This window comes from Stegodyphus dumicola, chromosome 3, assembly GCF_044657685.1.
Source record: "Stegodyphus dumicola isolate Sdum_Otavi_A_Nest chromosome 3, ASM4465768v1".
NCBI classification, from domain to species: Eukaryota; Metazoa; Arthropoda; class Arachnida; order Araneae; family Eresidae; genus Stegodyphus; species Stegodyphus dumicola.
Genome location: NC_140770.1, coordinates 230873753 through 230891391, shown reverse-complemented (window position 1 = coordinate 230891391; position 17639 = coordinate 230873753). Strand labels below are relative to the sequence as shown.

Here is a 17639-nt window from a genome sequence, read left to right as displayed (position 1 = left end):
TTATAATTATGATTAATTATGCACAATTTCGGTTATCTTTTCATTGGTAGGTTATTAAAGCAGCTTTTCAACTTCCTTTCTCTGTAGAAAATAATGATTCTAAACTAGGTGAAGTTTACCTCTTATTTTGTTGCAAGAACTGTAGTATTTATCTACTAGATTTTTATTAATATACTATTGTTATGTCCACAAAACGAGTTCCAGACAAGGTACTGTACGGTAACACTAAATGGTGCAGTACTGTACGTAAACCGGAGCTAATTTCCTCAATAATGATTGGTAGTGTATATGCAAACCTCATAAACAAGTTTTATCAGACTATGAAATCTATACGGTAATGATTATAAAAAATAAAAACTGATTTATCTCCCTCAAAAAAAAAAAATCATATTAAAAGAAACAGTCCATTTGTCCGGCTTTTTAGATGCATGGATGGACTGACTGATACTTGGAGACTGTACTATATGCTCAGAAATAATTACCATAAAGATTATCTTGAATACATTTTGACTTTATAATACACTGCGGCACAATTTAATTACACAATGTCCACTGAGATTAGTTTGAAAATTCAGAAAAATGCCTGAGTAAGTAAAAATTTTCTGTGTTAGAATTTTCATATGATCTGTTTTTCATAAATAATTACAAATCGAAATTCTCAAGAACTGCGTGAAATCAAACGAATCTCATTTCTTTTAAAATATATTTTATCATCGGGAAATCATTTTCAGAGTGCAAATTACTCCCTTTAATTTTAGTAGAAAACGCATAAAAAACCGTGAATGAACTAAAGTGTATGACGAATTGTTTTCCTGTGATGTTTTTTTCTTCCTTATATTTGTATCTTTCCGCCTAAGGCAGAGAATCATGCTCTGCATTAAAGTTCCTTCAGCTCAACACGTGCATTCGTTTCGCTTTCCTGTAATTAACGTAATTAGAAGAAAGCAGCAAAGGTGGGAAGAGACCTCAGGTGTTACGTGAGACGGGGGAGGGTAAGTTCATTTCTGGGCGTCTCTTCTTACAGACATTACTCTATCATACTTTTTTAATGCTCATTTAATGAAGTTTTCTTGCTGTTTTTTTTTTCCATGTGCTTCTAATCAACCGAGATTGCAGAACTCTCCCTGTATCTTGTTCTTTGCATTTCTTTTAGGATTTTATTTCTTTCATACGATGTATTATTTCCCAATAACAAAATTTTACATTGTACCAAATCTTTTATACTGAAAAGTGTTATTCTCAACAAACTTCTCGGGGTGAAACGTAAAATGATTAAAACGTCAGTTAATATATAGTACAATTTTCAGTACGTATCCCATAAGAAGAAGTACATGGATCAGGAAATCTGAAGACTCTATAAGAGGTATAGAACGAAATCGACTATCGCTTGTACGTACCTTATGTAACCAATACGCATATAACATTTATGATTGTGTGAGGAAAACTTTCGATTTTCCGGTTCTTTTCATATGTCAGTTATTATTGTATGTCTAATACATTTGAAAATACACATTTTCGAGATTGGTGAATAATTTACAGTATCCTTGCACTATATTACTTGATTGCATTAAATTTCTGAGAATATCATATATTTTACAAGTAGTTCTTAGTTTTTAAACAAAATCTAATTTATTGGAGGCACAATTAAAAAAAATCCTGCCTGCAAAACTTTTATTATGGTGATGTTATATTTTTCTACAAATATCTCGTAAGAGCTCCAAATAAAGTGCCACTTCCGGTTCATCATATATACCAAAATCTACACTCATGTTCAAAATTATCTTTATATGTACGAAATCACGGAAACTGCAAATAGGAATGACACATAGCATTATAATTTGTTACAAGGAAAGTTAGAAAAAAAAAAAAAAAAAAAAAAGAACAACTCAGAAAAAAATTAAAGCATAAGAATTTAATCAATAATATCATATCGTCTGATTTGTACACACATGTCACAACGCGTTTTCATGCTGGCAGTACCCCGATAACCACAGTTTGGGGAATTAAGTTCCATTACTCTTACAATGCGGTCTTCAGGGCAATTGCATCTCTAGGTGAAGGATGTCTCTCTTCACCTTTTTCTCTCCCTTCTTTTCTTTTCCAAGGTAGTCTCATAATTTTTCTGTCGTGTTCAGAGCAGAAGATTTTACTGGCCACGATATTCGGTATTGCTGGCCACGGTATGTCTTCAGCTTCAAGGAATTGAACGAAGTTTGCTCGATGTGGATGAGCATTGTTGCCCATAAATAAAGAGTAGGATCCATATGCACCTATGAAAATTCTTACTTAACTTTTTAGGACCGCATCTCGATATCTCTGGCCGGTCACAGATCCGCTGTTGAAAACGTGTAAGGGTGTACGTCCATCGATCACTATCCCTCCCCGTCACATTACACCTGCATTACAAAAATAGTCACGTTTCATAATGATCGAAGGAAGTTTTCGCTTTTCCTGACATCCTCCAGATGCAAGTACGTTTAGGATCAGATATTAACTAAACTTTGACTCTTAAGTAAAGAGAGAATAGAAGCATTGGTGTTGACTCCAGTTCTGATGTACTTTGAACCAATTCAAGCGATCCCCCATTTGTTGTGAAGGCAGTGAAACACATACCCTTGGCTTTCTGGCATAAAGCCCTCACAGGCGCTACACATTTTGCCGCCCGGAGCAGTCTCAGCGAGTTCCAAATTCTGTTTTTCGGCGCCTCTCTAATTTTTAATATTTTGTTGCACCAAAGTTCTGCTGCCCACTGCCTTCCCTAAATTCTAAAAATTTTGCCATCCCTAAATTTTTCAGCTCCGTGCTTCTTCAACCTTTCAAATTTCTGCCTTAAATTCTGTCGCCCAGTAGGATTGCACATTCTCTGGGGCCGAGACTACTTTTTCATTAAGCCTTCTGCATACAGTATACCGTGATACAACAGTTCTGGTGGCGAACTTAACTGTAAGCAGTAGACGTCATGTTACGATGGACAATTATTGCTAGATTGAGCTTGATGATTTTGATTAATTGAATCGATCTTGAGAAGCAGTTGTTATTCGTTTGCGACCTTGTCTAGGCCTTATTAGAGCAATTAAAGAGCTCTGAAACTGTTTTCTTAACTTAAAGCTTGTCTGTCTTGAAATACTCACACATCTCACTGCTTTTATGATTGTCTGTCTTGCTTCTTCATGGCTGATGATTTTCCACTTCACAGATATTTCCAAATAATATTTCGGAGCCATAACAAACCTTTTTTTTTTAATCATTACGCACTGAAATTAAGCACCTTATTTCAGAAATTCAGTCAGATATTCACTGTGCACAAAGTGCTTGATTCACCATCAAATGACGTAACGCCTTGATTTGCATATCAGAAACCATTTGATTTTTTTTTCATTGGATAATGCTACTTAGGCTTGTCTTTTATACATTCCTTTAAAAATGGATTGGATATTTTATGGAATATCATTATTTTTGGGTATGTAAAGGTAAATTTGGACATGTTGTTTTCATTTGCGTACGAGCTTTAAATACCAAATTTCTGAAGTTCTAGATATCTCATATATTTTTTCAAGGAAAATCTCTTCAGAGCTTCAAATAAAGTATCACCTATATTTTATCAATTTTAGCCAAAATCTAATATGTTGTTCCCATTGATATAAAGTATTAAATACTAAAACTGAAAAGTTTTGGATTACGTTTTAATATAGTTCTTAAATTAAAACACTTATGGGCTTCAGATAAAGTACCATTTCCAGTCGTCCAATACAAACCGTTATAGGCTTTAAGTGAAGCACTAATTCTGGTTGTCCATTTTTAGCACTACTTCTGTTGTTGTATAAATAGGGGAAACTTAGATACGGAAAATATAAATTTCTGGAAGCTTGATATAAAGGGTGCACAAAAACATTTTCACGCACATATACAGGTAGATATCATTGTGAAAAATGCAAAAGCGTGTTGTGAGAAACCTGTTTCTTTCTTATTCACTGAAAGCTGACTATCGAATTTTTCGACAAAAAATATTACCTCACATATGTATAGGTGGCGGGAGGTAAAATGTGGACATGGTAAGTACGAAGGTAATCATGAAACAATATGTATTAAGATAGGGCAGTTTTACGTGCTTTTTAAAATCAGTTCCTTAATTTGCATATTCAAAGAAGAATAGTCCTCTGCTTTTTCTATCATGTTCGCATAAACGTATTTACATTTACCAGCATATACACTAAAAAATATATTCTGTGATTTTATTAGTTTATAGTTTGACCACCGATAAATATCAGCTTCTAACTTCTTATTTACAAGTGTCTAAAGTTATTCCTTTGTTTTGGTTATTCATGTTGTTATTACTTATTCCCTAAATCCTAGGTCTCCATCAATGGGCGAATCATTAAGAAGCCTGATGCTGATAATTCGACCTAATCTCGAATCTAGGCTGGCTGCATAAATGGTTTTCTTAATGTTTTACGTGAATAATAGTCAGTTCTCTGTAGGAAGAATTCCCCGAAGGCATCTTTTCCTTTAGACAGATTGCCTTTGTTTAGTTTCTTATATCGAAATAACCTAACCTAACCTAATCTTAAATTATGCTATTATCTTCATGTCAGATAAATGTTCATTATCTAATAATTACATATGATCTCTCCTAACAACATAACAACATAGTCTTTATTACAAATAAACTCATTAATGCGTAAAATTCCTAAAAGTAGGTTTTAAAATTCGTTACCAAACACAGAAGTACATAACTTCTTCATACAGCAGAAATAATGGGATTCTTTTTCATTCGGATGTCGTTGAATTTCAGCATAACGCCGTGTTAATAACCTGGCCTACCACCATCGTTGTAATGAGTTAGGACATTTTTTCTTACCGTATAGGTTAAGTAATTCTTTAAACTTCGTAGTTATTGGTATTAGAAATGTAATGACAATTGGTAAAATATTTTTTTATCTAAGAGCATATGAAGAAGTAAGCGTATATTTCTCAGATAACAATATTGCTAAATAAATATTTTTTTCATATTTTATTTTAGAAATGATATGAGAAATACTAAAATATGGTGCTACAAATACATGTGCAAGGTTCAGTTACTTGATAAAATTAGTATGAAGTAATGAAATTTACTTTATATCATGTAAGTTTGTAAGATGAATCAATTTAATTTTAATTTAGCGTTTTATGCGGAAGAACTTGAAACGAGCTCAGATTTCAGAAATAATTTAATTGATGTATATAAATCAAATAAAACCTGAAATTATTCGAAATGCTTATTCAGCTTATTAAACTACGACTTCTTTTTTCAACTTTTTTTTTTGCTTGAACTGAGGAAATGCTTGTTAATTTGATGCCGTCATATGTGCTTCATAAATCATTCTAAATCATTTTTAACAAACAGGAAGAGTCTTGTTTAATTTTTAATCTTCGTAAAAACCCTACAGCAATTATATGATTTGCTTTCTTAATAATTTCATTGTGTTTTAAATTTCGTTCACTCTGTCTTATATGGTTGTTTATTTTTTAACATATTTAACAAATTCTTTGAAAACTGAGAATTTATTCTTTTTTCCATCAGTCTTCAAATTTAGTACTTGATGCAATCGGAAACTTTGCACGAAACATTTCGATAAATTTTAATCAGGGAAAGCAAACAATCTTTTTTTTAACCGCTGTATGTTAAAAGGTATTTCATCCGGTAAACTACTTCACAATTAATTAATTAATATTTTAATAACAAAATAACAAAGAACTTTCCTGTAAAGGCAGGAATGTAAATTGATAACCTTCTGTACCATTAACGTTTTTCGTTTGATTTAAAGATCAGATTACGCATTCATTCATTAAAACAGTAATTCTGAATGTAACGCTAAAATATTTTTCGATCTTTAGAAAGACAAAACAATGAAGAAGAATAAAATCTAAAAATTAGAGTTCATTTAAATATTTAATATAAATATTTTATGGAGCCATTTTATAACATGCTATAGTTCTTCGATTAATGCATTTTTACCTGCACTGCGTTAGGAAACTTGGCTTTCCCCTCACTTTATTTAATAAATGTTTTAATTTGCCAACAGGTTTTAATTTAATTTACGTACAATTTCCTTCAACATGAGAACAAAGTGAAACAAGACCTCCTCGTAAATGATACTGAAACTGGTCTTGCACGCACGTTTTCATATTTTTCTACTGTTTCTAAAACACTCTTCTCAATGTATGGGCGTTAAATGGCTCGAATATCTTTTCAGTGTCTTTCAGTAACGAGTGTGTGGCATAACTGAATACTCTTTGCCCTACAATAGGTTCGAAAGGGAAATTCGTCGGTAGGGTTTATATTGGGAGATCTGATTAGCTAAAGCCTTTTTAAGTTAATTTTGTGTCAAGAGAAAGAGGTCACCGTTTTTTTCTCGATTACTGGGAATTTATAAGCCTAAAACACAAATGAGGTAACATGTGTTCAAAAACAGTTAAATAGCCAAATTGAAGCTGAAATCCTTAATTATAAAAAAGAAACTTGCAATAGAAATTATGAAAGTGCTTCTTCAATGGAATATTTTTAATTCTTTGAAATTTTCTGCCATTAATATCTCTATTTCAAGTTCTCACTATTTAGAAGTTTATAGACATAGGATGGATTTAATCCCCTTTCTCCTTTAAAAAGATTATGCTAAAATATTTTTCTTCATTATGCAAATAATATTTTATTCTAGATAAGAGGGAACATGCCATACTTTGCAATTTGGTTTCATTAAACTTAATACATTTTGAGAATTCATTGCGTTGAAACATTATTTTATTCATAAAAAATAACTATTTTTATTCCTGAATAGTTATTCATAATGATTATGTTATTTATAATACTTATTTTATTCGTAATTTATTTATTCTGTAGTAAGTTTCAAGAGTTCTGTAGTAAATGATTTAATATAAGGACCCGCCTTCCAAATGTAAAGACCTAAAATTACGAACTACCTGGTTTTCTGAATGAAGGTCTCTATACCCGGTTTCGGCAAAAATTCGTAATGAGAAGTTTGCTCATACTCTTCAAAAGGAAAATAATTTTAGATCTTGTAGCATCTTAGAAGAACAACATGAATTAAATCTTCTGTCATAAGAAATGTAATGTAGCAATTTAAGACTGATTTTTAAATTTGATTTCCTCTTTTCTAATTAATTAATGATGTATGGAAATAGAAGCAAAGCCTATTTTCCTACAAAGGGAGCCTTTCGAACGGATTTTCTGAAAAAATCTAGTTCCTATTTAGAAAATTTATTTGGGAAGGGGGACATGAAAATAGTTACGCAGTTGGCCAACTTCATTGCTGGGTTGTGAACCTCGGACGCATAAAAATGTTTTGAGGGCTTTATCCACTTCAACATTTAAAGCATAGTAGAAGTAAATTATAAGTTGGCTTCAGATAGCTGTCTAGATTACTTTTGTAAAAATTTAGAATACGATTTACAATAAAACACGACCACTATATTTCGATAAATTGCGGTTTTTTTTTTGTTTTTTTGTTTTGTTTTGTTATATAGACATTTTTTCTATATATAGATCCCGAAAATTATCCAATTATTTTAGCCTAAGCGTCAACTATTTTGAAGACATATCTGTAGAGACATTAGGTTATTTTGAAACAAGAAAAATGAAAAATGTGCAATGCCCTTGCCGGAACTCGAACCCTGGATCTCTCATATACATGCCGATTGTGCTACTGTCACACTACGAAGATATAATGGAACGAGGGAGAAAATACCTTATATACCCTCTCTTTAAACGGCGACTGGGGATTAAGGGCCCCCCATCACCAAATCCTGCTGTGACGAAATATTTCTCACCACCTTTTAGTTCGGACGCTACTATAGAGATATTAGATTATTTTTGAAGCAGAAGACGGAAAAAATGTGCAGTGCCCTCACCGGGACTCTAACCTGCATCTCTCGAATACGCACCGAGTGTGCTATCGTTACACAACGAAGGTATGAGGGAGTAAATAACTTATAGTACAGTGATTTCAGAAAATTTGTTTCAAGCATTTTTTTCTGCATTCTTTGCAATTAAATGATCTTTATAATTAAAATTTAAGGTGTTAGGAATACCTTTGTATTAATTTTTATTCTGTTTTATTTGTAAATCTACTACATTCCGTTTGTTATACGTGTAACTTGACTAAGAGTCAGTTTTCTTCAAAATTCCTCCACGAAGAAATTCTTCTTTAGGCAAATAGTCCTTGTGTAATGTGCCTTCTTAATGTCACGTTCACTTGAGCAAAAGTTAAACAAATTATTTTAATCAAAATAGTTTGAATATTAATAAAATGGAAGACTAAACTTTGCTAAGTTTTAAAAATCAAGTTGTATTTTTTTGGAAGCAGGAGAAGTGAAAAATAAGCAATGTCTTCACCGGGAATCGAACCGCGGACCTCTGGAATACGCACCCAGCGTGCAGACCACCACACCACTAAAGTATGCGAAGAATGTGGAAGAAATGCCTTTTATACTCCCCTTTCTAAAGGGCGACTGGGATTTTAGGGGACCCAATCACCATATCCTGGGTGTAGAGAATCATCAGCCAACACCCTTTTTAGTTCCGGCGCCACTGTAGAGACCTAAGCAGAAGAAGTGAAAAATAAGCAACGCTTCGCCGGGAATCGAACCGCGGACCTTTCAATTACGCGCTGACCACTACACTACGAAGGCTGTCGAAGAAGGCGGGAGAAATACTTGAAAATTCTAAATTTGATTTTAAACTCTGACTTCTGAGGAATAAAGAATCGATTACATAGCTGAAAATCCAAAATAAAAATGAAAATGAAACTAACCAGGGTTACGATCTTCGTCTGAATAACAGACTGAGATAACAAGTTTTGAGCGCAAGACAAAACATTTTCTGAAAAAGAGAAGATACAGTGTTGCATTAAACCTTTAAAAGTAGCTAAACAGCTCACACAATCTCTTACGCAATATATCTTTTAGAGCGGAATGAGCATATAAATTACTTCTTACAATAACCTGCTTTTAATATAGTTTCTTCCAAAATATCCCCGTATAATGTCCTAAATCTGAAGGCACAAGAGAAGAGGAGAAAGAAAAAACTTTTGATGACTGACCATGACACCCCCTTTGAGGCTTACAGCTGTGTCCCCCCTTTCGGTTTTTCATTCTTCTCTATATTTTCCTGGTCTCAATTAATGTAATTATGAAGTAGCGTCGGAGTCAAAGGTAAAGGTTGGTGGGATGTCTACCCACCATCTGTCCGCAAAAGGCGGTTCGTAGACAGGGTTGCGCCTCGCACCGGAGCAGCTATTCATTACTCTTGGCGACCTTTTAAGTTTCAACGCCAAGGATACCGAGGCAGAGAAATTTTAATTTGGTAAATAGGGGAGTTTATATCGGAGAGCTGACGTCTATAAAAAAGTGCATAGCAAAATGTATTAATTATTTTAAGCAAGAATTTCGAAATTCTTAATTCTGAAAAATTGCTATTTAGTTTAATATGTGCTCGTACTATATTTTTAGGTATAAGCAAGATCGTGTAGGCTAATGATATATTTAATCCGTTACTTAAAAGGTGTTAATACAATCGTTGGTTTTATATCCACGAAAAATATTTTAGATTCTGAGACTGTGAAGCATTTACGATAGTCAAAAAATAAAATAGGACAAATACTTCTGATTTATTTTCGCACATTTCACTGATCGGCTTGAATTAAAATCAAATATAATTACGAATATTTTTACACAAATTCGTGTATTACTGTGCAAATGGACATTACAATTTTAATATAGTTTATAAATTATATTATAAACTATATTAAAATTAATTATATATTATAAATTATTTATTACTTATTCATAAATATGTTCGTTAATAAGCGCTTCGGCTTTTAAAAAGCTATAACTGCGCGGCTATTGATAAAACTAGCCCAGAAAAGTTAAAATTTTTATGTTTCTCCAGAAATGTCTGTAGTAAAACTATTGCTAGAATTTCGAAATGTATACAGTTTTTTTTAAAGAATCCTAGAAAAATCCAAAACTAAAATTTCGTTTTTTCTTTAAAATTGTAATATATATGTGAAGGAAAATGTCTTCGCAATAATCAGGATCGACTGCCAATTAATTCCAGTAACTAACTGCTTTAGATGGACCAGTCCTTTTACAGTTTCCTGTCCAATGTTCTTTTTTTTTCCAACGGCAAGCGCTTGTCTATGACGGCACTGGCCACTACAAAGGCCAGAAGTGGTGGCCATTTTATTGTGGAAGCACCTAATAGGCGGTTTGATGTTCTTTTATGACTGTTCTGCAAAATTAAATTTATAGTCTTCTCTTGATTTCATAAAATATTTATATTAAATATATATATTAAATCATTTATAACAACATATTCATAATTATACTTTTAGTAGGCTCATATCTGATTTATATTTGCTTTACATCTTGGCATCACAAATTAAAACTTCAATTTCGCTAAACAAAAACAAAAACAAAAACAAATCAAAAACAATTGTTGTTTGCCATAAAATTCTTTAACCACTTTACCAATTTTTTAACCACTTCAAATATTTGTTACCTTTTTTCCCTCCAAACGTAACCTTTTTGCCCTTGAAGCCGGCTTTATATTTCCGATAGAAACTTTTCTTTTCTCCTTTCACCAGCTGTCAAGACCTGTCTAGAAATTTGGGCCAAATCAGCTTGAATCACCTACTAATCTGAAGTTTTGGGAATAAAGATAAAAGATTAGATGATTTTAGAATTAAGATGGAGAATATTTCTGACTGCGCGTGCACGTTACGTTTAGTTCCTGCCAGCTTTGATAGCTTTTGTTTTCCGCTTCGTGTTATTCGCGGTCGACAAATTGATATTGACCCACCAGCTTGAATTATTGTGCCCAGCTTAGAATATATTTTAATTGCGTCCTACACCTCCTGTGTCATCCATAGTTTACAACTCAAAATAATCCTCTAAGTTCAGAAAATGCAACAAAAAGAATATCCACTCTCACCCTCATACTATACAGGAGTGCCTTTAGAAAACACACTTAAATATCTCCACTTATTGATACAACCCTTACTTTTCTCATACTACTCAAACTACGAACTAGGAACTACTTCATACTATGCTATGTGTGACAGATACAGCAGTACTACGTACTCAACACTATGTACCATGAAATGAATTAATAAACTGTATGCTGAACTAATAAACTGTGAACCGTGTAACAAAAATACCAAACAAACAATGAACCACGTACCATAATCACTCCCGCCGCCAGCAAAGCTCCAAACCGATACATTTGTAAATAACTTATTGTAATTATCCATAGTAATTATTGTATTTATCCATCCAACTACAAAGTACCCGTGAAAAGTATATCTTAGACAATATTCTGCAATGCAAATTATGCACCATTAATATATAACTGTGTATTATGAATGCTGCAAATGGCCGAGCATGGCGCTAGCGTGCCCGGTGCAATTCCATAGATGTTTAGTGCAGTGGGGCGATACCAGTTCTGCCCATGGCGATATTTTAGTGCCCCCTGTACTTCTTCCTGTTTGTCTATTTTAAGTAAAATTTTACAGATTCTTTACTTGCATCAGTATTTCTTTAGTTGCGTCTTTTAGCTGTTGTGATTGATTTGGTTAGAATATGAAAGTGCGTTTATATTCTAAATTATGTTTAATAAAAAGGTTTTTTTAAACCTTTCCACGACTTTTGAGTTATTCCAGCGACAATTCGCTTTACATTTATTAGACTTATTGAACTAATTACCACTTTCAAGTCAAGTAAAACCTCGCAAGTGGCTCCCGAACGAATTATGGTTTATCTAGCAAAACAAGGTAACATTTAACCTGCCCCCAACCCAAAATCGCAGGCTCCAAAAGCACCAGAAAGCCCCAAAAAAGCTTCGTGTTCATTGTAAAAATGATGCGAGTGTCAATGAAACTAACAGCTATATTTGATGGCAGAATTTCGGCAGTGAATTTGTGGAATAATTAGAGTCCTACTTTTTACTTTATCTGGTTGCAGAAGTACAAATGGCCAGGATAGCAAACACCGCGCTTCTAGGACAGCCACTGAGCTGGTAGAATGCACCGGTAAATTTTTATTTGGTGAACAAGGTATTGATAATTTTAAGTTTGTTACGTTTACATTCCTCGTGCTGAAAGATAGGACGAAATTAGAAGCGGAACGATTTGGCCAGGTATCAAACTTAGGTGAAGAACTGACTGAGTTTATATTGAGGAGAATACAAGTTGAAAGCTTACTGTGTAGCAAAAAAAAAAAAAAAAAAAAAAAAAAAAAAAACACCATTGCGGGTTTTATTCAAATTATATTGTCTAGGTTGTCGCCTAAAATTCAGAATTTTTTTTAATTGCGAAACCGAGTACACTAGAGCATTTATTTGATCTTGCAATAAGTTCGAAAGTAAGCGAATAGCAATGAGTGCACGCACAATCGGAATGCGAATAACAGTCGAACATACATTTTCATAAATCTGTAGCGGAAGGGAAGCCCACGTTTTGATGGCTGTTGGCGTTTTGATAACAGGTAGAAATTTTCATCTGCCAGTGGCAATCTCCAAAATAAATTGCAAAAGAGAGTATAGTCACCAGGAAAGGAAAAAATCTCTCTCAGATTCAATTAAATACAGTCTAAATTTGTCCCCGCCAGGAATCCAAATTCTGTTAAACAATGTACCCGCAGATGCATTAGTGAATACAGGGGCGCAAAGTAGTTTCTTGTCAAAAAGTGTTTTCAGAAAAAACTTTAAGCGGTATAGATTATCTGGTGCTGACGAAACCAGTGTTAATGCCATCCAAGGCAAGAATGCGTAGGGAAAGTAACCTCATACGTGCTGACCAAGAATAAACACAAAGAATAGTTTTCTTTCTAGTGCAAGATCTAGAAGCGAACGTAATATTGGGGATGGATTTCTAAAAGGCTGTGAGGGCGATGATTAATATTCACGAAGCTACTGTATAACTGGAAATGAATGTGATAGTGGAAAAAAGAAGTCCAGCCGCCGCCTTTGGATCTGAAACGGCCAAAAAAATGAAGTAGGAGCAGTTGGTAAGAAAATTTTCTGATTTAATTTGATGAAGCCCCAGGGTTAGCTCAGGTCATAAATTATAGTATAGAAAAGAGAAATCATCCCTTTCCTCCTACCGAGCAAAATCATACCGCTATAATAAATCAAAGAAAAAATTATTGAAAAATATATTGCATAAATGTTAAAGAATAAAATTCTAATTCCGCTAATTAATCCCTGTAGCACTGCGTCAAAAAAATAATCTCCCACCTATAGATTTCAAAGCACGGCGTTTTGCTATTGAATATAGAAAATTAAATAGCATAAGAAAACATACAGTTTACCCGTTGTCAATAATTGAGGAAATTATTAGAAAGATAAAATATGTAAAATATATGATGAAACTAACCTCACATATTCAGATATGATGAATATGTTCAGATATGTGGGAAATCAGAGGACGTAACAAAAAATGCATTACTAAATCAGGAGTTTATGTTCTTGGAATATAGTTTAGTTTAACATCTGCAACGTTTCAAAGACCTATAGTTATTATTCTACGACCTGCTCTCGGAAAATCAATTTTTGTATACTTAGACGATATGACATTTATTAGCGGAACTAATGATGAACATATTAGGGAATCACATGAAGTGTTTTTGCTTCTAAAAGAAGCAAGGTTAAAAATAAATTCTGCCACATGTAAATTTTCGGCCAAGCAACTTCATTAGCTGGGCCTTAATATATCTCGAATGGAAATTGAGACAGAAGATTCTAAAACCATAGCAATAAAAAAATTACCCACCATCCAATACAGCAAAAAATGTTGTCCCCATCTATGGACTTCTCAACCTATTATAGGAGTTTCATAAATGATTTTGCTCATATAACAGAACCGAATTTTAACTTAAAAAGGGGGGGAAGTCAGGTTTACCTTAAGTGGCAAAAGCGAATACAGTTTAAAAAAGACTTCAAACAGCATTTATTCAAGCTCCCGACTTGAAATTCTTTGAAAAGAACGACAAATTAGAAAATCTCTGTAGATACTTCAAATTTTGCGGTAGGAACCGTGATTATGGAAGATTGGCAGGTGAATGCGGGATCGGACACCCGGAAGGCATTATGACTAATTAAGTGTCTTCTAGTATCCACAACTGTCCACAGCAACACTCTCCCGGTGCCTCGCAAGGATTGCACTGGAAGTTTATTGCAGCAAAGGTAAAAATTTATATGATCGTCTTGTATATGATCGTAAGTCAAAATACATTACCACAATAAATACACAAAATTCATGCATAAATACATTACGATAACTAAAAACACCTACACTCGTGTGCAAAAATTAAGGACGAAGTCGAAAAATTAGCATAACAGCTGAACGAAGAGGCAGAGCGGACAGAAAGACCAATCAGGAGATTAAGTAAGGTGATGTACGGTAGCATCACCTTACTTAATCTCCTGATTACTTAATCTCCTGCGTAGATATGCAGGTAGACGTAATGGGGAAGTGTCTGAGTAGTATAAAGCATGTTTCGGTGTAAGATCAGTATTTCTGGCAAAGAGATTGCACGCCGTATAGCAGTTAAAATCACACCGAGTTGCTGGCTCAGCGAGAAATGGCGAATAATCAATCTGTTACACGACATCTGGATGCTTTTACCCGAGGTCGAATCACTGGGAAGTTGGAGGAAGGCCGCAGTGTGACAAGTGTGGCTGCAGAGTTCGAAATTGCTCACAGCATCGTTTCACGACTTTGGAGACAATTTCAAACTACAGGAACAGCTATCCGGGGGTTTAGTAGTGGTCGTCCACGAGGAACCACACCCACAGATGCCCGGTATATTGCCTTACAGGCCAGAAGAAACAGGCGGCAGACAGCGGGAGAAATCGCTAGACACACGACACAGGCGACTGGACGACGATGTCGCGTTTTACCATGGCCAGTACGACGCCCTGTACGGTGTGTACCTCTAACGCCTGCCCATCGGAGAAGGCGTTCTCTGTGGTGCCGGGAACACCGGAATTGGAGAGACAATGAATGGGGACGAGTACTCTTTACAGATGAGAGCAGATTCAGTCTGAGTAGCGATTCTCATCGCATACTCATCTGGAGAGAGCGGGGAAGCCTCAATCATCCCTCGAACATCATCGAAAGGGACAGGTATGGAGGTGGCGGTGTTCTCGTTTGGGGAGGCATCATGCTTGGTAGTCGTACAGACTTTCACATCTTCGACGCAGGTTCAGCCAACGGGACCCGTTATTGTAACGAGATTCTTCTTCCATATGTGCGTCTTTTTAGAGGCGCTATGGGTCCGCAGTTCCTTTTCATGGACGACAATGCACCATGTCATCGCACAGTAGCTGCCGAACAGCTCTTAGAAAGTGAGGATATTGAACGTATGGATTGGCCTTCACGATCTCCGGATCTCAATCCCATCGAGCATGTATGGGATTTTCTAGGCAGACGCTTGGCAGCTCGTACCTTACCACCAGTAACGATTCCGGAGCTTCGATTGGCGTTGCAAGACGAATGGGCAGCAATGCCTCAACAACTCATTGACACCCTCATTCTCAGCATGGGCAGACACTGTGAAACCTGCCTAGCAGTCAGGGAAGATCATATCCCCTATTAAAGACCGGATGTTTCTTGCTGGACAGCCATCACAGGGATGTTTCGGCCTTCAGTCGCATTGCGCTCCATGCTACTTTTCCAATAAGCTTTTTTTTATCCCTCTGATTTCTCTTTTAGTAAGTGTTGCTTATATTACTCATGTCCTTACGTATTGGGGATCTTACGGTATTAAATGTGTTAATTTGGAAAGCTTTTGTACAAAGTTATATTGAAAAAGCCGTCTCGTCCTTAAATTTTGCACACCAGTGTACATAATCATACCTAGCACAGTTACTGGATGCATATATACACCAATACACAACATACTTAAGTGTAATACACGTATTACTGAACATTACAGTAAGAGGACATATCTGTACATACTCAGCACACTAATTAATATACTGATGCCCAACATACTAATTAATATGGTAGCTTTAGTACACAATTTACTCTTGGTGAGATGTACATATGACTAATACAAGATTTGCATGCGTTAATACACAATGTACATAAATATAATACACAATTTACGAAAGTTAATATATACATATACATATTGTATAAATTACACGTTTTTGGTTCTTAATCGCGTGTATGTAATACAAAATTAACGAAGATAAGGAATACCCGTATATATTTGTACCTAATTAATACACAAGTACTTATATATGATACGCACGATATGATAGTAAAATGATATTTCTGGAATACTTGAGTCAGTACTGGGTGTGGAATGTTATATACCTGGCATAACATTTTATGTTATGTATATTTTGCCTGTTCAGAAAATGAACTTCGGATCACCAGCTACTGCTGTGCTAATTGGAACCGCACAGTTCCTGGCTTAATGCCTGTAGTTTGTCTACTATACACTTAAGTTTGTTAAAGAAACAAGTCTACAAGCTACAAGTACAAAGAAAGAGGAAAGACGAAACTAACGCAACAAGTACTTCTTGTCATTCATTAGCAGGGAGGCAATTTTGTGGCTTATTCATCATACTAAGGGGAAGCGAACATACTGGCCTAGGCTGGGCCATCTTAGAGAGATTTCAGAAAACGAAAGCGATTTTTTGGAGGGATTTTTTAACTGACAACACGGCCATTTTGAAAGCATTTAGTTCGGAGGGACGGGCTCGTGAATGGGTTATGAAATACTGGCTGCCTAATGAACAGTCGCTTGAACGGTGGCTCGTTGTTCCCCGTTCAAACGAGTCCTCCGTAAGAGGATATGAGGTGATATAGTGTTCTTGCGTGTCCAAATTTCCACACACACACACACACACATAAGTTGGTGATATCCCCCTGTCGAAGGAATACGACGGGAAGGGTCTACGAACGGTTATGCATATGGTCAGGTAGGGAACAGAGTATAGGCGGTCTGTCATTACTTTGTGACAGAAGTCATGAATACGTCAACCTTGCGGTACTTCGTCCCACTCCTCCTGCAACTTCCTTAAGGCTGATTCCTATACGTGCCCCTTCAGATGTGATTTCGGCAGTGGAATGGAGGGCTCTTTTCCTTGTGAGCTCATTCGCTTACTCCTTACCCTGGAGTCCGGCGTGAGCCTTAATCCAGAAGATGAGAACAGTGTAAGGACGTTTTGGGTTTTTTAATAGGCGTTGGATGTCACCTCTGAGTGGTTTCCGGTCGAAGGGATTCCTGACGACGAAAATGGTCGAGAGGCTGTCTGTGAATAATTTTATGTTATGACGTTCAAAGTGTCCCGCAGCAAGAAGGGCTTGTCTAATGGCTGTTGCTTCGGCCAAAAAGACTGAGTTGCCTTGTCTTTTCCAGGTTTGCAATACGTCCTGCATTTGTTTGGGGACATAACTGCACCGTGTTGCTCCCTCCACTTGAGAACCATCGGTGTAGAAGGTAATTGTGTTGGACCCCTCATCGCGGCTTTGCAGCATTTCGGTTTGGGTATGGTCTCCCGTTCCAAACGTTGCTGGATGATGCAAGGTGGACAGATATTTGTATATTTTATCTAGTAAGGCACTTAACCC

The 17639-nt window shown here is 35.5% G+C and overlaps 1 protein-coding gene across 4 annotated transcripts in view; it reads left to right on the top strand.

The window, feature by feature from the left end:
- The window catches only part of LOC118190796 (uncharacterized), a 320601-nt gene that overhangs the window by 180600 nt on the left and 122362 nt on the right, over nucleotides 1–17639 (top strand). The window lies entirely within an intron of this gene.